This window comes from Papio anubis, chromosome 1 (assembly GCF_008728515.1).
Source record: "Papio anubis isolate 15944 chromosome 1, Panubis1.0, whole genome shotgun sequence".
Classification (NCBI taxonomy): Eukaryota; Metazoa; Chordata; class Mammalia; order Primates; family Cercopithecidae; genus Papio; species Papio anubis.
In genome coordinates, this window is record NC_044976.1 from 36712098 (window position 1) to 36733072 (window position 20975).

A 20975-nucleotide genomic window follows, 5' to 3' on the forward strand; every position below is an offset into this window, starting at 1 on the left:
TGGAGTTGTTGACTTCTAAGCTGGGACCTGGAGGATGAACAGGAGTTAAAAAAGTAAAACAGTCGAAGGATAAAGAGGGGCAACAATGGAGGCGGTAGTGAGGAGGTTGAGTGCCAAGCAGAGAAAACAGCTTGCGCAAAGGACAGGAGTCTAGTGAGAGTATGAGGCACATGAGAAATGGAAAGCTGCTTAGAACAGCTTCAAAGTTGACCAAAAGAAGTGGAGAAAGGTTTTAAGACAGATGAAATTAGAGAGACAGGCAGGAGCCAGCTCATGAACAGCCTGATATATAATATTCAGGAATATGGACTTTAGCATGAAGGCAGATCCCTGACCAAACACGAAAGTACCTTTAAGAGGGTACAGCTTAGGTTGGAATCTGTCCTCAAATGCCCCCTGAACACCCTGCAAAAAGAAAATGTACAATGTGAATGAACTGCCCAAACTAAATGGCCTCAAATGCGAATACTTTTTTGAGGATTAGTGCCCAGAGCAGGCACAGATGTATGTCTCTGCACTGAGTCGTCTCTCTAAGAACAAAGTTGTAAAGTGTTTGAGGGTGTGGGCTGTGAAGTCAAAGTTACTTGTTCAAATGCTGGCTCTGCCAATTAATGGCTTTCTGACTTTGGGAGTATTACCTAATGTTCCTTGGACTCAGTTTCCTCATCCGTAAAACCTGGATAACCACACCTACACACGTCCAGGACTGCTGCAAAAATAAGTAAAATAATGATTGTAAAATTCTTAGCACAGTGCCTGGCACGAATGTGCTCCATATGAGGTACTACCATTTTAAAAAGTGCATTGTCCTGGACTGTGGGTGCTAAATCTGGTCATGTACCAATGAGATTTGATGAAGAGAGAGAGAGAGAGAGTCCAAGATGGCAGCTACAGAGGCCTCTCCAATCCTGCCTCATCTGCAGGCATTTATTTCTAGTTTTAATTGTATGTCAGAGTGACCTGACATTGAAACTCTCTGAGTTCCTGGGAAGGAGAACCTTCCTGGGAAGGTCACCTGGGGATCCAAATGCAGCACACACTGCAATATGACAAGCATAGATGTGAAACTAGGGAACCTCCAGCAATGGTTCCAGTTGCAGAGACAGAGAATGTCATCTTAAAAATGAGAGCCATGAACTGCCCTGGGAGGTTGTCGGACTGGTAGGTCATGGCACATGTATTCGTTTCCTAGCTGTTATAACAAATTACTACAACTTGCTGGTTTAAAACAACAGAAGTATATTCTTTGACAGTTCTAGAGTCCAGAAGTCCAAAGTCAAGATGTCAACTGGGCCATGCTCCTTCTGAAGACTCCAGAGGAGAACCCTTCCTTACCGCTTCTAGATTCTGACAGCTGCAGGCATACTTTGGCTTGTGGCTCCATCGCTCTGATCTCTACCTCCTTCACGTGGCCTTCTCCTCTTCCCTTCCCATGTGTCTTTCCTCCCTGTGACTCTTGTAAGGTACTTGTCATTGGCTTTAGGGCATACTCAGATAACACAAGATAATCTCATCTCAAGATCCTTAACTTAATTGTATCTGCTAAGACCCTTTTCCCAAGTAAGGTCACATTCACAGATTCCAGAGACTAGGATGTGGATACATTTGGGAGCAGGGAGACCATTCAATCCCCTATAGTGCATGTGGAGGATGGGTCCCAGCTCCCTAAGACTTCTATTCACTGATGGCTGTTTACCTCCAAATGCGTACAAGGGCATGTACAGCAAGAGACACAGGCAGAGACCCTGGCTGCCTCATTGCTCTGCTTCCCAGAGCTTCCCTTTGTCCAATGCCCTAGTGTCCATTTGTTGTCCCTCCTCTTGCAAGAAACGTCTAGTTAGGGGTTGCCAAGATGTCCATTTTACCACGGTCCTTGTCTATTCCACCTGAAATCGCATAAGCTACCTGGCCCTGGACACACGTGCGACGTTGCAGGAAGCCATAGGAAGGCAGATCGTTTTATTTTTCCAAAGCCTTTCTCACCCAGAAGGGCAGACAGGGTCTCATTATTTGTGGGGACAAGAAAGATACATAGTAGAGGAAACATTAATTCAAGCAAAAGGTTCCTTCTTCTTTATGTACAAAGTATGCAGCATAATTGTTTTACCATGATTAATATTATTTCAGGGGCCTAACAAACACCATTTACAATGCAAATCTCCTCAAGGCTGCAGAAAGGTACCTGTAAGCAGGGAGGGTGTGATGGCTGCCCAGATGGAGTGAGGACAGGATGGAGTGAGTGAGAAAGGGTCACATGGCTCATCTTTGAGCGCAGCATCAGAAAGGCCAAGTGGGCATGGCGGTCTCCCCTTTGCTGCACCCCGCAAAGGCTTCAGGAGAACTTTCTGCATCTGCCAAGCGTGCCCTCTGAGCTCTAAGCCAATGTCTCCATTTCTACCCTCCCTTCCTGAGGCTTCCCTTTAAAAAGTCACATGTCTTTACTCCTAACCAAGAGAAAGCCACATGACTAGGTGGTGGGAAGATGGGAAATTGGAAAATAACAACACGGGAAAATGTGTCAAAAGTACCCATCTGTTCTAATTCATCCCATCATTAATAACGTCTCCTCGCCCCCCCGTCCAGAAAGAAAAAGCAGGAGGCCTCCCACTGGGCTGTATCCCCCATCTCCTGGTGCCATCGCAGGGGCTCACGTGATCTATCGCTTTGATGTGGTTTGATTCTCTAAACGTGTGATTAGCACACACTTTGCACCACACTCCCAGTTTTAGTCCTCTCTAGCACTCACAGGTTAGAAGCCCCCAAGCCCCACCACCAAATTGCCCTTGCGAGAGAGCTGCTCTCTCTAACTCAGCTTCCCCACACAGAGGAGCTCCTGATGCTGAATGAAAAATCACCTCCTCTGCCTATGCTCAAACAGCACAAAACACATCCTGGGAAATATCCTCTGTCACTCCGGGATAAAATTTCTCCTTACCTCTTTATTCCCATTGCTTCCAGTGTCCTGTGTTATAAATGTGTAAATTCAATAAGCATGAAATTTTCAAGAGAGAGAGGGAAAAAATCATTATAGCATGGCATATATGTTGGTGAATTGTTAATTCGCTAGAGTAACAATATCACTGCAATGTTACAACTGGTTTCCTTAGTAACATGTTAAAGTATATAGGAAAACACTTTGGGGTAATAAAATGTTCCCATTTGAATTTTGAATAAACTTTCACAGGAGGTAAGGAAGTGGGATTCTAAAAATAACAGATTAGGTAATCAATTAACTTATTCAGTCATTCCATGGAATTTTAAAGTATGAAAATATTGCACTTACTGGAAATATGTCAGGTTACCAGAATTGTGTCTCGCTGTGCTGGTCAGTTAAATTTTGAAGAATTACTTAGAAAATTTTTCCTGTTTAACATTCAGCAATGTATGGAAACAGCTCACCTGGGCATTCTGAAATGAAGAGAGTTTATTCTTAAGGGTCCAATAATCAAAAATAAATTTCTTTCCTGGTGCTGGAATCCAGCAGCCCAGACTTCCAAATCATAATCTTCTGGGGCAACGGTTTTCAAACTCCACCGTGCATTGGATTCCCCTGGAGCGCTGGTTAAAACACAGATTGCTGGGCCCCGCTTCCCAGAGTTTGATTCAGGAGGGCTAAAGTGGAACCTGAGAATTTGCATTTCTAGCAAGTTCCCAAGAGGTGCTGATACATCTGGTTCAGGGACCATAGTTTGAAAGTCATGTTCTAGGGGAAGCCTAAAAATGATCACTGGCCCTACATATCTGAGCAATAAAAAGGGATTTCATAGCATCTTAAGACAATCTTAATCTTAAAGCAATAGCACAGGGATCTTCTTTCCTTATTCATCATTTATAAAAAGCGATGGCTCACGCCTGTAATCCCAGCACTCTGGAAGGCTGAGGTGGGTGGATCACCTGAGGTCAGGAGTTCAAGACCAGCCTGGCCAACATGGTGAAACCCTGTCTCTACTAAAAATACAAAAATTAGTCGGGTGTAGTGGCACACGCCTGTAAACCCAGCTACTTGGGAGGCTGAGGCAGGAGAATCGCTTGAACCCAGGAGGTGGAGTTTGCAGTGAGCCAAGATCTCACCATTGCACTCCAACGTGGGCAACAAGAGTGAAACTCTGTCTCAAAATAATAATAATAACTAAGGAGATGGGTCCATTCTCCTGGGACATAGATGGGTCTAGAGGCTGCATGCCTTCCGAAGAGGATAAACAGGGAGTGGGGCCCTCACCTGGCATCAGACCAACATCACGCAGGATGAACCAGGGCCTCTATTTTTAACCAGCACCATCGCCAGTGCTCAGCAGGCAGCCAGACACCAAGTAGCAGGTTGGCCAGATGCGCTTCCACTCAAGTTAAGAGTACAGTCAGTGAGAAGCTTGGTTTTTTTACAGGTTTTACTAAATGTATTCACAAAGTCATTGATGACACGAAAATGCTTAAATTGCAGTCCTTGCCCTTTAGCTCCTGATATGATAATCCAGGTCTCCAGGCATACAGTCAGCGTATAAAGTAGAAAGTGCCCTGGGCTGGAGTCAGGACATCTTGCTTCTGGTCCTGAATTTGCCATGACTTGCCATTGACCTTGGGTTCTCTTCCCTTTCCAAGAGGGTCAGACCAGTGTTCTCCAAGAACCCCTTCCAGCCCTAGTATCATAGGAATTAACCTTAATCCTACACTCATTCACTGTTTTTTGTTGTGTCTTTTTACTATACCAAATCAATTTCAGTTTGCATAAAGGAAATTCCCGAATTACTGTTTTGTATCTTGCAGAAGATCACTTCCCACAGTTAATTTCTCAACTTCAGTTTCGTTGCTCCAGAAGCTTACTGTGTCCACATTTCAATTAATTGCCTATTGGCACACACCCGACTCCAAATATTTGTGCAGTTCCCGAGAAAGCCTCATTCAGCTAAGTACCTGATCGCGTCAACCTGCTCTCTGGTTCCAACATCTCAGAATATCCAAGCGAGGAATATGCAAATGCTAAAGTCACCCAGAGAGAATTCATCAGGGGAGGCAGTCACTGGAGGCAGGGAGAGAGTCTCAGATGAAAGATATTATCGCTTGCTGGAGACAAGGGAAATTGGGGTGGGGGAAGGGAAGAAGTAAAGAATCTAAGGACTGCAAGTGCTTGCACCTTACGGCACAGGATGCTGTTTCTTCAGAGAAAGAGCAAGCAGATCAGCTGAGTTACAAATATGCTATGGAGGTACTTGCAGGGAGGCAGGGTTTGTTTTAGGAGCAGGCAGAAAAGGCAGTATTATTAGAGAGGCTACCCAGGTCTCTGTGCCAATAAATTCATTACTCCTACTTGTTGACAAACTCCTACTATTAGAATCACTCTTCAGTGTGTTTTATAACATTGCAAAATGTTTGGGGTATACTGCTCAGTAACAAAAGGGGTATGCAAAATTATGTAAACATGGGAATCTCAAACACATGGAAAAGAAGACAAGAAAAATATGCCAATGCTGATTTGCCTCTGGGTGGTGAGATCATGGGAAACATTGTCTCTACTTTATATTTTTCTTTACTCTCCAGGTTTCCTACAATTATTAAGTACTGCTGTACTGCTTTTAAGGTTAAAAAATTTTTTTTTGAACTTTTTTTCCATACAAAAAGCATGCTTTGAAGGTAAGTCACTGTCTTCAAAAAGCTCCTGGTAAAATGCAAATCTGTTACCTAAAAAAGATTGTCCATGAACAGTAGTGCATAGTTTAGTTTGTCATCTTGGTTACTCTCATCTTAGACCCTGGGCCACGGATCTTGTTTCATTCATCTCTGCACCTGTAAGCTTAGTCCTGACCTAGGCACAGGATGAGCAGCAAATGTTTATTGAACTGTCCCCCAAACCGAGAAGACAACAGATCTCTGAAGAATGGAACCCAGGATAAGCTTTGAAAGAGCAAGGGTGGTTTGGAAAGGCTTGGGGTAGGCTGAAGCCCAGGGGATGATATACTGAGGGAGCCCAGTAGAGAAGAAAACAGCACAATGGCCTTCAGCACTGACTCCAGGAGGGGATAGAGTGGAACAAAATGGGGTAGGGATGGGGGCACATCTAAGGCTGAAGCTTCCTCACTGCAGTTTCACCACTAGCCAGCTCTGCCTTTCAGCAGAGTACTTCAACGGCATTGGTAATGCTACTGCTGAGCTCTAGTTTCAAAGCTATTCCACTCATGGAGACACTGAAAGTGAGATGGAAGTTCAACTAAGGAAAACGTGAGGAGCTTCTTCTGGCAGGATCTGCCTCACCTGGACTAATGACATTGTGCGGAACACTAAAGGGAGCTCCAGGGAAAGGTCAGTAGCTTTCAAGTTTGAGCAGGATTTCACAACAAGACCGAGGAAGATATGGAAGAAGCAAAGCCCAAATGGGAAATCTAAGGCACAGAATGGTAGAAGGACTTTGGCAAAACCCAGTGACATAAAGCTGTCTGCTTAATTGCCACCGTGCAGGTGCCCAAGGGAAATGGCTTATGTCAAGTCAATGGAAAAAAAGACTTCTTTGATTTTCTCATTTGGGGCAAGCTGCTTATACGTATAATTATACCTACTCATTTAATAAATATTTATTGAGTGCCTACCATGTGTCAGGAGCTGGAAATTGGTAATGAATAAAGCAATACTCCCTGCTCTTGAGGAATATGTGAGCTGGAAGGAACATCATTTACTATCTAGTTCAACAGCTGTATTTTACGGATCAGGAGATGGGATCCACAAAAGGGAAGCCACATGACCCAGAGCACTCAGCTAGTGCTCTTTCACCATTTTCAATACCACGAGGTTGTATACCTCGTCACTTCCCAGGGTTTGCAATGTCCCTCCCCTACTCCATTGACAAAAATTCCACCTTCCCTCTAAGGCTTGTTAAAATGTCATGTAGTCTCTACGAAGTTTTTTTCTATGCCCTCCTTTGGTTTCCGCAGCCCACTGTACCTCTATTACAGCATTTGTCTTGAACTTTAGTGAGTATAAATCTGCCCTCTCCACTGGATTCCAAGCCCCCTGAGGGCAGAGATGGCCTCCCATTCATCACTATATTCTCAGCACCTCACACAGTTGGGGGGAATAACATTTATGGAGTAGCTACCAAAACCTGGATACTATGCTAAATGCTTTATACACAGCCACATTTAATCTCATCCAAACTCTCTAAGGTGGCTCTTATTTTGCTTGATGTAAAGATGAGGAAACAGAGGCTCAGAGATGTTAAATAACTTTCCAAAAGTCACAAAGCCAAGTGGAGAATGAAGGTTGAGCCCATTCTATCTGGCTCTAAAGTCCATGCTCTTCCTCTTATAAATGATATGCTCCACGAGGTCAAGGATGATGTCTATCTTGTCCATCACTGCATCTGTAGCACCTGGCGCACTGTCTAATATGGTGGTGTTACACAGAGTGCAAACCACCAGGAGGTTGGAACCCTCAGGGGTCATCTTGGAGGCCATCTACCAGCAAAGGGCAAGGCGCAGAGACCGGCTCAGGTGCAGCGTCAACAGATCTGCCATTATAATAACCTAATCATGTTCAAGGGCAGAAATCAAAGTGAACACACAGTAATCTCAAAACAAAACAAAGTGAGCCCTAGTTGTGTTGTGTGTGCCAACAACACAAGTCCCTGGAGATAATGAATAAAGCAGAGCCACACAGGACAAGCAGCCCAGCCAGGTAGAGGATGGGAAAATGGCGAGGTGAGCAAGATCCAGGGATGGGATGGTTGCAGGGTGCTAGGACCACGGTGGTAACAGAATGTGTAGAACATGCACCTTACAGGGAGACTGGCGTGCGGCAAGGGACTGAGGGGGGCTGCTAAGAGGAGTTTCAGCGATTTCAGCACTCATTTCAACTCCTAATTTCTGAACCAAATCTCACAAGGAACTGGTTTCCCCACCAGGTTGCCGCCAGCTCCCATTTCCCACCTCCCACCAGCCCCCTACTTCCTGGCTTTGCCTCAGCGTCAAACACCAGATCCAGGTTTTCAGAAGTTCAGGAGCAAACCAGGGAAGGCTCAGTGGATCCACATTTTTGTCTCCTTCATCCCCCTCCAGCCAATAAATGATTGCATGATTGCATGGAGAACATCTCTGAGAAATTGGTGAAAAAAAAAAAAAAAAGAAAAACCCACAGAATTTATTTTTTCCCCCACTGGGTCTCTTCAAACTCTCTTTTCTTTTCTTTTTTTTTTTTCTTTTCATATTTACAAGAGAAAACAGCTACCCCTCCACAGACTTGCTTTTTTTCATTGCATGCTGAGAACGAGATAACCCATGGGATTCCTTGGCGCAGTGGCTTCCAAGAAGCTCAGAACTAAATCCAGTGTTCATGTCTCACCCTAGGTTATAAGTTCCTTACAGGCAAGAAGACAGATGTGCTTTTCTTTTTGCTCCTACAGGGCCTAGCACCGTGTTCAGCAAAGGGACTCAACAAAGATGTGTGCAAGTTAAACATTTGAGTACAGTGCCCCACTCCCACCCCAAGTCTTCCCACCTCTCTTTTGAGTTTTTTTTAAATGGTCTTATTATATACGTGTTTTTATCATGACCTACCTCAAATCCTTTATGTAGGCAGGCAGGGAATACATGAATAAGTAAACAAATAAATGAATAACGGACTCCCTCCTGCCTGAGGGTACTTGCACAGGGTTTTATCGGCTTTGCTTCCAGAAAATCCCCCCTAACTGATATTGAGCTGAGAAACAACAGTTTGGGAACTCAGCAAGTTCCTTTTTTCTTTTTTTTAAACCTAGATAAGCTTCGGTGCCTCAAGTAAATTCCCCTTTGATTGGTATGTTTCATCAGTTGAACTCTAATTGGTGCAAACAGGTAATTTGGAGATTACAAGATTTATTCTTCTATAACAGTGATTACTGATTGCTAATGATAGTGCTGATTTTTAGGTGTTTAAAATCTTGACAGTTACAATACTCATGTGATTTACCACAGTGTCTTAGAGACAGCCTTCTCTGGATCTCTGAGGACAGAGGCCGTGTCCTCCATGAACACTGCCCAGTGCCCCATGGGGGTGTGTGTATGAAGAAATGCTTATTAATTTTAATAATAATCATCACAAAATGATAAAGCATTCACTCAGAATACTGAGTCATGCAATCTGCTTGCAATTTCATGGATTTTTGAAATGCGTACCTTCTCTTACCAATGCCTAATTATACGGGGCATTAGGATTATTAACTCTAGAAATAATTGGCCTTAAAAGCACATCATAAAAGGAAAAAATCATAAACTCTCCTCCCTGACATTTGGAGAGACTCTGGTTTAGAAGCACTCAGAGAAGCTAGAACTACTAAGTAGCTGCCTTCCTGCCACCCCAGGGAAAGGAGCTAAACAAGGCTGCCCTGGCCTGGTGCCAGCTCAGAAGCCAGGCACCGCCTTTGGGTGCTTTCCCTCGTTATCCCGTGTTAACAGGCCAGGCACTAACATGTCAAAACACCGGTGTGTGAAGTGAGTGGAGAGGGGCAGTGCCCAGACAGGAAAGTTGCCTCCACCCAGGGAGCCAGCACACAGGGCGTGGGCATCCAGTCTTACCAGGATGAAGCTTGGCACACAAGTGCACTTGCCAATAAGGAAGGCGCAAGTGATGAACCTGGGCCAGTTAATTCAGAAATGAGCGGCAATCACCACTGGGTCTGGTACTGTACTCAGAACACAACAGCAGCTCCCCAACCTTAGTACCTATTTACATGTTTTTTTGTTAAGACTTTAAGTGAATAACAACAGAATATGACATTTCCGATTTCCTGCCTCCACACCTTTGCACAGGCAGCTCCCTTTGTAAGTGGCGCTGCACCTGCAGGACCTTCTTATCAGGCAAGGGCCAGGTCAGTGCCGCTTCCTTCCCTGGTTCTACCTCTCTTCTTTCTTCCGTGCTGGGTAATTAATGCCTCCCTCCTCTCAACTCCCATGAAATTCTGTTAGCACTCTGAAGTGGTGGGTGCACTTTCTCTGAGCAGTGCCAGTTCTCTGGGCATGGGTGTTCACTAGTGTGTGAGCTCAAGTCCAAGAAAACCAAAGCCTTCGGTGTCCTCCCATGCTCAATACACTTCCCTGCATGTAACCTATGTTCAATAAAGCTAGTTTGACATAATCAAAAAAGCTTTCCTCTAGGTTTGTAGAATCATATGACTTAAGAACTGAAACGGACCATTGAGGAAATCTCTTTGACCCTTTCATTCCAGGGATGGAGACACAATGGCGCTGATGGGTGGAATGAGTTACCCGAGGACTCTCAGTGAGTGGCAGTGTCAGATGGAAGACTTTAGCTACAAGGGTCTAAAAAAGAAGTATCCCAAGTCACCTACAAGTAATACCTTTTGCTCTTAGAAAAGAGCAGATCTTTTATTAAACTCAATGCTCATGGCCACCCAGGTTTCTCGGCAGTTTGGGGTGTGTCCATAACCGCTGTCCTTCTGCATCCCATACTCAGGGCCACAATGGGAATTAGGACACTCAAGCCTTCTGTAGCACTTTATATTTTCAGAGTGCTTTCAAATGTATAATTTGATCCTTATGACAATTTTTAGTAGAGTTATTATTCCAATTTTACCTAGCGGGGAACTTGGGTAAAAAGACTTGCCCAGGATCACACAGCTAGGGCTCGTTTTGTTTATTTGTTTGGTTTTAAGTTTACTGTGAATTCACTTTGATTTCTGCCCTCTAACAGCTAGTGCAGTAGAACTGAGCCTTGAAGCTAGGACTTTTATTCTTTTCTTTCTTTCTTTCTTTCTTTTTTGAGATAGGGTCTTGCTCTGTCACCCAGGCTGGAGTGCAGTGGCACAATCTTGGCTCAATGCAACCTCTACCTCCAAGGCTCAAGTGATCCTCCTACCTCAGTCTCCTGAGTAACTGGAACTACAGGTGTGCACCACATGCTTGGCCAATTTTTGTATTTTTTGTAGAGACAGGGTTTCGTCATGTCGCCCAGGCTGGTCTCAAACTCCTAGGCTCAAGCAGTCCACCTACCTCGGCCTCCCAGAGTGCTGGGATTGCAGATGTGAGCCAACATGCCCAGACTTGAATCTAGGGCTTTTGATTTCAAGCCTGGTATCTGTGCTCTTTGTCTCAAAGCTGCCCCTCTCACCTCTGCTCCATAGAGACAACATCCTAGGACCTCCCCTTGGCCTGTGGCTTCTGGAGTCAGGCACTTTTGAGCAGGTTTCATCCTTTACTCTCCCCATGTAATCCTAGACATGCCCATCAGATTGTTCCTATCCTGCCTTTAAATGATTCAAAAAGGCTGATGTGTGAGGCTTTCTGGAGAAATAGAGGGCTAGCTCTGGTTTGGCCTGCATAGCACCAATCCCCAGCCCCCTTAGATTGAATTCTACTCTGCCACCGTATATTTTTTTCCTGAAAAATTGGAAAAAGTTTGCATTTCCTAGGAGAGCGTCTTCCTATCACCATTAAAGTGAAGTTACAGCATAATTCATCTCCCTTTGTGATAGAGGAGAAACACAGCAACATTTGACCCACATCTCACACCTGACCCATGCCTTTCCCTTGTAGGAGAAAGGAATGAGGCCACAGAGGGAACTCTTTGACTCTCATTGACTCCCTCAGCTTTTACTGCAAGGGGTGCCATGATTTTTTTCCATAAGTTATTGGGGTACAGGTGGTTTTTGGTTAAATAAGTTCTTTAGTGGTGATTTGTGAGATTTTGGTGCACCCATCACCCGACCAATATACACTGCACCCTTTGGAGTCTTTGGTCCCTTGTCCCACCCCAAGTCCCCAAAGTACATTGTATCATTCTTATGCCTTTGTGTCCTCATAGCTTAGCTCTCACATATCAGTGAGAACATAGGATGTTTGGTTTTCCATTCCTGAGTTACTTCACTTAGAATAATAGTCTCCAGTCTCATCCAGGCCACTACAAATGCTGTCAATTCATTCCTTTTTATGGCTGAGTAGTATTCCATCATATATGTGTGTGTGTGTGTGTGTGTGTGTGTGTATATATATATATATATATATATATATAACCTGTCTAGTGCTGTCAGTGGAGTGTGTGTGTGTATGTGTGTGTGTGTGTGTATATATATATATATATATATAATCAGTTTCTTTATCCACTTACCAATTGATAGGCATTTAGGTTGGTTCCATAATTTTGCAGTTGTGAATTGTGCTGCTATAAAATGCGTGTGCAAGTATCTTTTTCGAATAATGACTTATTTTCTTCTGGGTAGATATCAGTAGTGGGATTGCTGGATCAAATGGTAGCTCTACTTTTAGTTCTTTAAGGAATCATCACACTATTTTCCATAGTGGCTGTACTAGTTTACATTCCCACCAGCAGTGTAGAAGTGTTGCCTGTTCACTGCATCCATGCCAACGTCTAGTTTTTAGATTTTTTGATACAGTCATTCTTGCAGGAGTGAAGTAGTATCATATTGTGGTTTTGATTTGCATTTCCCTGATCACTAGTGATGTTGAGCTTTTTTCATATGTTTCTTGGCCATTTGTATATCTTCTTTTGAGAATTGCCTATTCATGTCCTTAGCCTACTTTTTGATGGGATTGTTTCGATTTTTTTTCTTACTGATTTGTTTGAGTTCATTGTAGATTTTGAATATTAGTCCTTTGTCAGATGTATAGATTGTGAAGATTTTCTCCCACTCTGTGGGTTGTCTGTTTACTCTGCTGACTGTTCCTTCCTTTTGCTGTGCAAAAGCTCTTTAGTTTAATTAGGTTTCAGCTATTTATCTTTGTTTTTATTGCATTTGCTTTTGGGTTCTTGGTCATGAAATCCTTGCCTAAGCCAATGTCTAGAAGGGTTTTTCCAGTGTTATCTCCTAGAATTTTTAGAGTTTCAGGTCTTAGATTTAAATCCTTAATCCGTCTGGAGTTGATTTTTGTATAAGGGGAGAGATGAGGATCCAGTTTTATTCTCCTACATGTGACTAGCTCTGGGATACAGCTAAGGTTTTGATAGGTTGTGTCATTATCGTCATTCAGTTGGAAGAACTTTTTAAATTTCCATCTTGATTTTGTTTTTGACCCAATGCTCATATAGGAGCATTTAATTTCCATGTATTTGCATGGTTTTGAAGGTTCCTTTTCTAGTGGATTTCCAGTTTTATTCCACTGTGGTCTGAGAGAGCGCTTGATATAATTTCAATTTTCTTAAATTTATTGAGGCTCATTTTATGACCTGTCACAAGGTCTATCTTGGAGAAAGTTCCATGCACTGTTGGATAGAATGTGTATTCTGTGGTTGTTGGATGAAATGTCCTGTTTATATCTATTAAGTCCATTTGTTCCCAGGTATAGTTTAAATCCATTGTTTCTTTGTTGATTTTCTCTCTTGATGACCTGTCTAGTACTATCAGTGGAGTATTGAAGTTCCCCACTATTATTGTGCTGTTGTCTATCTAATTTCTTAGGTCTATTAGTAATTGTTTTGTAAATTTGGGAGCTCCACTGTTACGTGCATATATGTTTAGCATTGTAATATTTTCCTTTTGGACAAGGCCTTTTCTCATTATATAATGTCCCTCTTTGTCTCTTTTAACTCCTGTTGCTTTAAAGTTTGTTTAAGTTACAGCATAATTCATCTCCCTTTGAGATAGAGGAGAAACACAGAAACATTTGGCCCACATCTCACACCTGACCCATGCCTTTTCCTTGAAGGAGAAAGGAATGAGGCCACAGATGGAACTCTTTGACTCTCATTGACTCCCTCAGCTTTTACTGCAAGGGATGCCATGATTTTGAAGCAAAAAAAAAAAAAAAAGAAAGAAGTAAATCCAGCTGTCATCAGTTGGAGTGGCTCTCAGTACAAAAGAACACTGCTGGTATCATGAAACTTCTCAAATAGGTCAACATAGTCACTCACTGGAGTTTTCTCACTAGGATCAGATAGACATTTGACAAGGTGCTAACCCCACAGAGCAGGGGAAGAGGCAGGGAAGGAGACAAGGCCAAATGTTGCCCCGTTCTTTCTCTTCTTCCTAGGAGCTCTGCTCCCTTGTTTCCTGTTGACTCTGGCAACTTCATCATGCTACATTTGATCATTACATAAGGATAAGGTCAGTCTCTATCACTTTCTCTCCCTAAAGAACTTTTAAAACAACAAAGTATTTTCTGGAATGTATGAAGGCAAAGTCAACAACGGCCATAGATCATTCTCTAGAAAGTTTCCTAGGTGATGGGTTCCTTAGTGTATTAACATTTGCAGCATTACATTTTGTCTTCCCCTGCCTCCCCCAGAGGCTCTGATATAATCAGCAGCACCCCAACACAACTTGGAGCAATTCGCCTTCACACGCACACCCAGAGTCTTGCCTAAATATAACATGAATCATCTTTTCACATTCATTATCAGCCATCTCCAATTATCCCAAGAGAAGCTGAGGCTGTGGTCTGATGGTGAAAGACTAATATAGTCTTTAAGGTGAGGAGTCTGGCTTTGCTGATTATGTGAGAGCCCAGTAGATCATCCCAGGTGAGCAGACAGGCATTGGCCCGATGAGCATATCCCCTGACTTTGCCGCTGTGTGGCCTTGGGTATTCAAGGGCACAGCTGCCAGGAACAGGTTCCAATCTCCACCATCCTGGTGGCATTGAAGACGGCACTGGGCCAGATGACTTCATGGGTCTCCTCCACCCCTCCAGTGACTGCTCCTTTCTGTGACATCATAACAATGGAAGTGGGTGGCCCCTGGAGCTGATTCCAATTTGAGGAAAGACTCTCAGCTCTGTGTCCTCCTATTCTCCTTCTCTTCTTCTTTCTTGTTCTCTAACACCCACAGGGCAGGGCTAGACAGTGACACCTACCCAGATACCATTTTCCCCAGAGAGAACAGGCAAGGGGCCAGTGGTCCACAAGGGCATCTTGAGGAGTGGAGTAGTTCTTTCTCGTATCAGGGAAGAAGAGCAGCCTTGGTGAGGACATGCCTTGGCAGAGAAGAGGCACTCGCATCATAGATGCAGTATCTCTTTCAGTATCAAACGGCACTGGCAGGCATAGACCCAAATCTCCAGACTCCACTAATAACTGAGCCAACTCCCTCGAGGCCATGACAAACCCTCCCAAGGCTCAGTGAGCTCATAAGCTAAAGTTGCCAATGAAACTATCCAGAGAGCCTATCCTGAGGACGCTGGAGCCCAGGTGGAAAGTTCCGGCTCTCTACACCCTTACCGCAGAGTACTTTCTTAAGACCATGGAAGAAGATGGGGCACGCTCCTGGGGCCAACCAGAGACCCTCCTGGTCAGTCTTCTGAGCAGACCACAAATCCTCCACAGAATTGAAATCTGCAAAGGGGTTTAGAGAGGCACAGGAGGGCACTGGATGCCTTCACATCCTAGTTCCACCTCTTTCCACCTCTTTCACTCATCCGGTTGTATGGCTTCAGTAGGAAGGTTCTGTTAAACCAGGTGTCATGCAGGTAGCGAGGAGAAAGTCACTATATTCATTTCCTAGGGCTGCCAAAACAAATTATCAACAACTGGATGACTTAAAACAACAGAAATTTATTCTCTCTCCTTTCTGGAAGAAATCTGAAATCAAGGTTCAGTAGGCTATGCTTTGTCTGAGGGCTCTGTGAAAGAACCCTTCCTTGTGTGTTCCCAGGTGCTGGTGGCTCCTGGCAATTTCTGGTGTTCCTTGGCTTGTAGCTGCATCATTCCAGTCTCTGCTGCCATGGTCACTTGGCCTTGATCCCTGTGTGTGCTCACATGGCTTCCTTATAAGGACACCAGTCTTTGGATTTAGGGCCCACCCTAATCCAGTATGACCTCATATTAACTTAAAATTACATCTACAAAGACCCTGTAAGGTCACATTCTGAAGTTGGAGGTGGACATGAATTTTGGAGGGACACTATTTAACCCACTACAGCTAACCTAGCTTGAGGAGCCTAAGTCAACTGCTGGTCTGTGTGCTTCATGCACCAAACCCAGCACTTCCAGCCTCCCAGAAGACAGAGTGAAAGCCCCAGAGTGAGATACAGAAACATGGCGATCCCAAACAGACCTGGAACTAAAAACATACCTAGCAGGCAGACAACCATATGGTCTCAGAAATAACATCATCATTTCAAAACACTGTAATCCTCCTCTTGTTTGATTTTCCCAATAACTCAGTGAGGTAGGCAGAGCAAGTAATGCTAATTACACAATACAGAAGAACCAGTTGAATTTCACAAAGATGAAATAACTTACCCCAGGCCATCTTGCTGGTTAGAAACAGAATTGGGATTAGGATCAGGGTATCCCCATGCTCAGTCCAGTGTACGCTCCCCATCCCCCCAACTTACAATCATACAAACGCTTAAATAAGATCGAGGAGAAGACATCACCAAAAAGAAAAGCATTACCGTGGACCGAGAGTTTCAAATGTCCAAGCTAGTCATTAAATACTCAATACTGAATCCATTTGTATAGTAGACATGGAAGAAACAAGAATTAATGAGATACAGCCTCTGTTCTCAAGGAGTTTGCAGTGTGGTGAGGAAGACTAAAACACCTAAACAGACACACATAATAAAATATTATACACACTGTGATGGAAGACTGGAGTGGTAAAGTGAACACAGGAAGGAGTGGTCAGTGCCAACAGGCAAAAGGGAAATTTAAAAAAACTTCAAGGAGCAAATAGCATTTGGAGATGGTCTTTACAAATAAATTGGTGGTCCTGGGTCAGAAAAAATTGCTATAAAGAACAGTATGCAGACAATTGAAAATATGAACATGAACTCTCTATTAGATAATAAATTGTTTTCAATGTTAAATATCCTGAATTTGATCATGTGTCATGGATATGTAAAAAAGTCGTCCAGGAAATCTCCTACTGAAGTCTTTAGGGGTAAAGGATACTGGTGTATACAATTACTCTTAAATGGTTAAGCAAATATTAATAGCAATATGAATGCGTGTGTGTGAGTATCTGTGTGTATAAAAACACATCCACACACATATGTAAAGAGACAAGGAGAAAAAGATAGAGGTGAATGTGGCAAAGTGTTAATAATTGGTGGAGGCAGCTGAATTGTACAGGAAGGTTTACTGTTATTGCAACTTTCCTGCACATTTGAAATTTTTCTGAAATGAAAAGTTAAAATAGACCAGGACTAAGTAAGGAGAGGAGCGAGTCATTTAAGAAATAAATAGAACTGAACAAATTATTGGATTATGATGTGACTAACTATCCTTGCTACCCAGCAAGAAAGGAAGAAGGGATTGATGGAGCATGCAGGTGGCAGTTACTGGGAAAAATAAAACTGTTTCACCTAAAAAAAATCATTTGGAGTGCAAGATGCAGGCTGAAGGGAGAGGAGAAGGGAAGGGGCAGTGATGGGCAGAAGGAACAGCATGAGCAAATGCCCACAAGCCTAGCTAGCCTGGGTGGGTATGGTTTGCGCATGGGGAATTGGGGCAAGAGCTAAAGCTGGGAAGGTTAACCAGGACCAGATCATGCAGAACTTGCCAGCCATGCTAACGAGCTGAAACCCATCTGAGAGCCAATCTGGAGGCACTGAAGTGTGTCAAGCAGGAGAGTGACTGAGATTCCCACGTGCAGAAGGCAGCAACAAGTGTGGACGAGAGTGGGTTAGAGCAGAGTTGGGATGATCTGGGAGATGTGTTGCAAGCCTTTTATCACACATAATAGTTAAAAGATCAGAGAGGATATACTTATTTTAATACATTAGAGTGGATTCAAGGTTATGCTTACAATAGCACCACACTCATTCACTTGCATTCTAATGATTTTATTGTACATTAGGAATTTACACACAACAGGAAGTGCACCCAGCGTGTGAACATCAGCCTTCCTGTACATCCCAGCTAAGAAAAGGCTAAGAACCACTGGATTCTGTGGGTGAAAGAACAGGGAAGTATGGTTTGCTGGAGCCCTGCAAAAAATCCAGGAAAGAAATGCTAAGGATTTAAGACCAGTGGTTTTCAAATGTTTAACCACTGGATGCTCTTCAAGCAATATGCAAAAACAGATAAACATGAAGTTGCTCTGGTTGAGTCAGGGACAGGATGCCCATAATCTGGCCTGCTTAACACCTCCTTCCACTCCAACCTCAGAAGCCATGAAAGGACTCCAGTAAAACACTTTGAAAGGCACTGGCCTAGACTAACAGGGAGAAGGTAGCGATGAGAATTTTGAGAGGAGGTGAAATATGCAGAAAGTTAAGAATCAACTTCTCAATTACGGGATGAGGGTGGGGGAAACGTAATGTAAGTAATGGGGTTACTAGACCACTTGCTAGAGTTCCAGGCTTCTGATTGGGACGGGGAAGGTGATGATCAAGATGGCAGGTTCAGAAAAGGATGAAGATTTTTACATGTTCAATTGGAGGTCTAGGTGGGACATATGTTCAGTAGGCAGTGGAATAACATTTAGAGCTCAGGAGAGAAGTCCCACACAGAGAAATAAATTGAGAATTCATCAGCAATTGGTGGTAACTGAAGACCATGAGGAAGAAAAACCCATACAGGAAAAAAAAAAAAAAAGCCTGTAATCCCAGCACTTTGGGAGGCCTAGGCGGGCAGATCACGAGGTCAGGAGATCGAGACCATCCTGGCTAACATGATGAAACCCCACGTCTACTAAAAATACAAAAAAATTAGCTGGGTGTGGTGGCGGGTGCCTGTAGTCCCAGCTACTCAGGAGGCTGAGGCAGGAGAATGACGTGAACCCAGGAGGCAGAGGTTGCAGTGAGCCGAGATCGCGCCACTGCACTCCAGCCTGGGTGACAGTGTGAGATTCCGTCTCAAAAAAAAAAAAAGAAGACCCATATGGTATGAGGAGAGGTGAGAACCTGGGACCAAATCCTGGTTAATGCTGCCAACATTTAGTGGTTGGTCAGAGAGGCAGAAAGAGAAGCAGGTTCATGATTATCTCAGAAGCTAAAGGAGAAAGAGAGAAAAGGAATAATCATTACATATGCTCTGTGTTCCTAAGACTCTGTGATTATACTCATAGTCTAAGAACTATGCAATTATGTGTAGAGAGCTGAGAACCCACCTATTTCTTCATTTCAACTGAACTCAGGGATAGGGATTTTCTCATTCAAAAATATGTCCTGTGCTTAACAGAGGCTCTGGAATATAAGTGCTTTATACATATTTGTGGAATGAGTGAATTAATTAGTGATCTTTAAGATTTATTTGGAGAAAGCATTATGCTAGCTTTAAGAGCTGAGCAGAACAATGGAAAGGATCAAGATAAACTGGAGGACCATCTGAAACCTTCCCCAGAGGAGAAAATCTACTGAACGATGTGCTGACTCCCAGAAGACCCAACAGCCCTGTCATGGCCCACATAGGGCAGGACTTAGGAGGAGCAGTAGAGGCCAAAGGAAGCCGGCCCAAGTAGGCGTCATGACTCAGGTGCACAGCTAGACAAAACCGCATGGAACAAAGCCAAAGAGCCAAGAGGACATGGAAATTACTGGCTGTAATTTCCCAAGAGGACCTAAAGTCATCCAAATAGAAATTCCGAGCTGGGTATTCACTTCACTCTTGAAACTGTATTTGAGAAGCGAGACAGGCAGCCCTGTAGGGGCTGAATACTGCAAAACGCCAAATTGGCACCACAGCCACCTTGCCCGTAGAAACCAGGCTTCCTTTCAGTCCTTTTCTGACCCCATAAGCCAAATCTCAGCTTCGGTAACATTTCCTTCTTCCAAGCAACCACAGGTAGCAGGAGAGACTGGGACCACCGTGGGCAAAGCTCCTGAAGGGGATGTCCTTCCAAAGCCTGCCTTGGCAGACTCTCTCGTGCTCAAGGGCAGGAAGAGCGCCCCCTCCTGAACAGAAGACGACTTGCTCCATAAGAAGGAAAGGAAGCCATCAATTCACCTTCTTTTTTTTTTTTTTTTTTGAGACGGAGTCTTGCCCTGTCGCCCAAGCTGGAGTGCAGTGGCACGATCTCGGCTCACTGCGACCTCTGCCTCCCGGGTTCAAGCAATTCTCCTGCCTCAGCCTCCCGAGTAACTGGGATTACAGGCGCACGCCACCACGCCTGGCTAATTTTTGTATTTTTAGTAGAGACAGGTTTCACTATGTTGGCCAGGCTGGTCTTCAACTCCTGATCTCGTGATTCACCTGCCTCGGCCTCCCAAAGTGCTGGGATTACAGGTGTGAGTCACTGCATCTGGCTTTTTTTTTTTTTTTTTAAAGATGGAGTCTTGCTATGTTGCCCAGCCCAGCCTGGAACTCCTGGGCTTCAGCCATCCTCCCACCTCAGACTCTCAAAGCGCTGGGATTACAAGTGTGAGCCACCACATGTGGCCTCAATTCACTGTTTATATTATTACAGATAAAGAATAATAGAAATGCACTCCATGATTAGCTGGATAATAATTAAAATAATAATTATATGTAATAATTATGCATAATATGAGGGATGAAGGTAAAGCTACAGCAGGCTCCTGTTTGAGCAGACATGGGACTCCAATTTCCACAAGTAAGTTATATGTAGACCAAGAACGCAGCTAAGCAGTTGTTGCCCCTGCCCTATAGCCCATTAAAGAGGCTAGAATGAAGGACTAATAGCAGCTACAACAAAATTATTATTTGTTCTCTGATATGGATTAAATTGAACACTGCAGATCATTTCTTTGGCCACATGTCTTCAGACTTCTGGGAGCAGCGTGCCGAAAGTTGTCCCTTCCAATGCAACTTCCAAATGGTCTCAGCAGGAATCTGAGCATTCTGATCACACATTTCTTGGCTTCTTTTCAGTGTTTTATCACTTCGCTTAGTTTTAGAAAGTGTTTCCCCCCATTAGATGGGTAAGACTAAACTCTGGTATAGATGAGAACTCACACACACACAAAAAGGTGACCTCAACGTTCCTGAAGAATGGAGGGCTGTAGAACTGAATCAAAAGGGAAAAAAGAGAAGAAGCAAAATGAAACAGGAGAGAGAGACACACACAGTCTGGAAGGACACTAAGGTTTTAAATGTAGCTATCTCTAGGATAATGAATGTTTTATTTTTCCCCTTTTGGT